Below are 4,640 nucleotides of genomic sequence, written 5' to 3'. Positions count from 1 at the left end.
ACAAAATGGAAAAAATGAAAGCAAATAGATTAGCTTTAAAATACTATATGCTGACACAGAGATGAGATTCTAAATTTATTTTCCATACTTTAGCTGAAAATGCTTTACCTGCCAGAATTGGTTTTGGCCAAGGCTTTAAAAGCTTTGCAAAGAATAATTACTACTGTAAAAATAAGTGGGCTACAAGGAAAACAAGTAGGAGGAATCCAGATTTTTTCTACTATTTAGAACACAAAAAAATTATACAAAGAATGTTATTGGGTTATAATGTGGCCTAAAATTTAATATTGGTTCTTGGACCTTTGATACAACAAATAAAAATGCATGGATCATGCATGATTGCAAGTTATTTTGCCAAAAACATTCTGTTGAGTTCTAGGGTAAATATAAATAAGTAGAAAAATTAAGCTGGACCTTTATGAAACTTGCAGAAAGCTGAAGATACACATCTTACATATTTAATAAATTAGCAAAAAGTGAAAAGCTGAAAGGATCTGAAAGAGAAGTGGGAGAGATCTCACTAGTAGAAGAGAGCTTATGTTTAGCATACGTGCTGACAAGTATGTCCAGGGGAGTATGACTAATCCCTTTAATTCTTTCAATCTTCATCTAGTTAATGAAACCACACTAGATTTCATAATTTTGTGAACCCATTTAGTAATATTCAATATATGATGATAAGATCTCTGTGAGCTGCTGGAAGAACTTGTGGTATATTCAGGCTGAACCTCACAGACAAGTAAAATCTAAACTGTGCTTTTACAAATATGTAGACCAAGAGTCAAAAGAAAAATTGAGGAAAGAAACACCACGTACACATTTCAGGACATACAAGATATGCTGTAGAAATAAAGAGCCAGGGCCCAGACACTGAGGTACTGGTTGTCAGGGGTCTGAGCGAAACTCAGCATGAATCCCTGGCAAAGATGGAGGGCCCCTTGTCCATGTTCAGAGACCACAGCACCGGGGAGGCAATCCACTCCCAGAATGTAATAGCTGCAGCTTCTATTGCAAATATCATAAAAAGTTCACTTGGTCCAGCTGGGTTAGATGAAATATTGGTAGATGATATTGGTGATATAACCATTACTAATGATGACACCACCATCCTGAAGTTACTGGAGGTAGAACATCCTGCAGCCAAAGTTTTTTGTGAGCTGGCGGATCTCCAAGTCAAAGAACTTGGAGATGGAATGACCTCGGTGGTTATCATTGCAACAGAACTTCTAAAAAATGCAGATGAGCTTGTCAAACAGAAAATTCATCCCATATCAGTTATTAGTGGCTATCGACTTGCTTGCAAAGAAGCAGTGTACTATATCAGTGAAAACTTAATTATTAGCACAGATGAACTTGGAAGAGATGCCTGATTAATGCTGCAAAGACGTTCATGTCTTCCAAAATAATTGGAGTAGATGGTGATTTCTTTTCCAATTGGTAGCAGATGCTGTACTTGCTGTTATGTATACTGGCGCAAGAGGCCTTGCTACCCTGTCAACTGTTAATATTCTGAAAGCCCGTGGGAGAAGTCAGACCGAAAGCATGCTGATCAGTGGCTGTGTACTCATCTGTGTGGCGGGATCTCAGGGCATGCTCAAGAGAACAGTTAATGCAAAAATTGCTTGCCTTGACTTCAGCCTGCAGAAAACAAATATGAAGCTTGGTGTTCAGGTGGTTATCACAGACCCTAAGAAACCAGGCTAGACAGGGTAAATTGGATATCACAAGGAGAGAATTCAGAAGATTCTGGCAGCTGGTGTCAATGTGATTCTAACCACTGGTGGGATTGATGACATGTGTCTGAAGTATTTCGTGGAGGCGGGTGCTATGGCAGTTAGAAGAGTCTTAAAAAGGGACCTGAAACGCATTGCTGAAGCTTCTGGAGCAACTGTGTTCTCAACATTGGCCAGTTTAGAAGGTGAAGAAACTTTCGAAGCTACGATGTTGGGATGAGCAGAAGTGGTGCAGGAGAGAATCTGTGATGATGAGCTGATCTTGATCAAAACCGTGAAGGTGCGGACGTCCACACTGATTATCTTTCGTGGGGCCAATGATTTCATGTGATGAGATGGAGCGCTCTTTACATGATGTACTCTGCATGGTGAAGAGAGTTTTGGAGTCCAAGTGTGTGGCTCTGGTGGGAGTGCAGTGGAAGCCGCCCTTTCCATCTACCTTGACAACTACACCACCAGCATGGGGTCTTGAGAAAAACATGCTATCGCGGAGTTCGTGAGATTTTTTTGTCATTCCCAACACGCTGGTGGTGAATGCTGCCCAAAACTCCACATATCTGGTTGCAAAGTCAAGGGCTTTTCATAATGAGGCCCAAGTTAACCTGGAGCGTAAAAATCTAAAATTGATTGGCCTGGACTTGATCAATGGTAAACCAAGAGACAACAAACAAGCAGGGGTGTTCGAATCAACCATATTTAAAGCAAAGAGCTTGAAATTTGCAACAGAAGCTGCAATTGCCATTCTCCGAATTGATGATCCGATTAAGCTACATCCAGAAAGGAAAGAAGATAAACGTGGAGGTTATGAAGATGCTGTTCATTCTGGAGGCCTGCATGACTGATGTGATTTCCTTTTAATTTAATTTATAATGATTTTAGATGCAATGTCTGTGTCTTGTGAATCACACATTAAAGTACAGCAAGTGGAAAAAAAAAGAAATAAAGAGCCAATTGAAAGCACAAGTTTAAAAAAATGAAGTAGTAGTTTGAAAATTAAGTTATATCTAGAAACAAGAGGTTTTTTTATGGCTAATTCAAGAATCTGAGTTTTCATTTTGCACAACACAGAACAGTGTGTTCATTTACTGAACGTTCTGAAATATCTCTGGCTGATCTGTTTCCCCACACAGTGCTAACAAGTATGCGTATATGTTAAAAAAAAAAAGCAGTTATACAAAGAACTTTTCTAAATACCCTTCTTTAAAGTTGACATTTTCCCAAAGTAAGAAATTCTGAATCTGTGGTCTTGATCTCTTTCTAAACATGATTTGCAAAATTTTGATCTCCGTAGTTCTCACACTAACAGGGCTTTCAGCAAAATAGATGAGCTTAATTGTGCTAGTGAATGAGGCCCTCATGCAGTCTGTAACATTTGTGTTTGGATCTTGAACAATGAAAAGGGAAATAGATGGATGGGAGTAGTGCCGTACCACGGAGAAGACGACTGGAACCAAGACACGGGGCCAGGAAGCTCCAGGAATTGCAAGCGGATGAATGTTAGGTGGACCATGAGCTTGATGCTGTGCACAGCTGTAGGAGGAATGTTAGTGCAGCCTAGTGCCCCGAAGGGACCCATCATTAGCACACAAATTAAAGCCAGTTACAAAGCAACTACTGCGAGGCAGTTAGAAACAAGCATGTAACTGAAGGCAGTGACAGTTGAAAAAAATGATTTTTCAGAATAACACATATTAATGGTCAGTCACATTTGAGGACTAACAGTGTGTAAGTGACCACCAGAAAAGGAGCTGTTTTACTGGAAAAGGAGGAATTATTTTACTGAGAGTTTAAGATGCAAGATAGAGATACCGAAAAAGCCTGGATGAAAATGCTACCTCTCCTCCTCTTCCTAGAGAGGCAGACAGAAGTGATACTATTTTTGTCAAAGAGATTTTTATTACATATAAAATAAAATGTAGTAATATATTGCATTATAGTTCTTACAAAGAAAGAGTTTGCTATCTTATTTCTGGTTGTGATGGTCATTCTACAGGAAAGTGTCAAAGATTAGATATCAAGAACAATGTGCCCAAATATAGGAAGTAAATAATACAAGGATACAAAATTTTCCAAAGTCCTGAAGCCACACATTTTGAAATATAATTTTATGTTCATTGTCCATATTACTGCTTTTACTTGTAGTGCTGTACAAATAAGGATCGCACTTGAATCCAAATCCGTGGCTGTCCGTGCTGACCACTGCCTTTTCCTTCTTGTCTTCTCTCTTTTCATGTATTTGTTACAGGGTCTCACTATGCAGCTTGGACTCCTAGTGGTCTTCCTGTGTTCAGCCCCCCCAGGGCTGGGATTACAGGTGTGCGCCACCACAGACTCAGTGGCTGGTTCAGAGCACCTAGGGATGGGGCCAGCATGGCTTGTTGTGACAGGAAACGAACCCTGGTCCTTGCACTTATTTAAGCAGGTGCTTAGTCTGCTGAGGTATATCACCAACCTTCTTTCTCACCTTTCCAAGGTTGCCTTGCCTCCACCTGTTGTTTGTGTCAATGTTAATAAATCTGTGAAAAGCAATACTTAGTCACTGTAATATTTCAATATCCTATTATCTGTTTAACATGCATGTGTTTTCTGTCATCTTCCTCTGTCTCTACATCTAGCTTGCAGTTAAACACAATTTAACATAAAGTTAATCTTTTCCTGAGAGATCTCAAATTTCACTATACTGGAGCCTGTACGTTGAATTAGGTTCGTTTAGCGGCTGAGGAGATTAAGAAGATAATGGCAATGGTTGTTGTATGACATATTTTCATTGTCAAATATGTCATATAACAACCATGGTGAAACTGTTATTCTTGTTTTGAAATTCTGTACCATATGTAGTGTTGTTTGTTACTATTTCTGTCTTTGTTTCTGTTTTTTTTTTTTTTTTTTTTTTTTTTTTTTTTTTTT

General features: G+C 39.0%; 1 pseudogene; it reads left to right on the top strand.

Moving 5' to 3' along the window:
• The first annotated feature begins 923 nt into the window (after positions 1-923).
• On the top strand, positions 924-2,575 carry LOC101559589 (annotated as a pseudogene).
• Positions 2,576-4,640: the final 2,065 nt, after the last annotated feature.

The sequence above is a fragment of the Octodon degus genome, unplaced genomic scaffold (genome assembly GCF_000260255.1).
Source record: "Octodon degus isolate 3935 unplaced genomic scaffold, OctDeg1.0 scaffold00003, whole genome shotgun sequence".
Lineage (NCBI taxonomy): Eukaryota > Metazoa > Chordata > Mammalia > Rodentia > Octodontidae > Octodon > Octodon degus.
The sequence above is the reverse complement of the archived record's forward strand: the minus strand, read 5'-3'. Positions and strand labels throughout refer to the sequence as shown.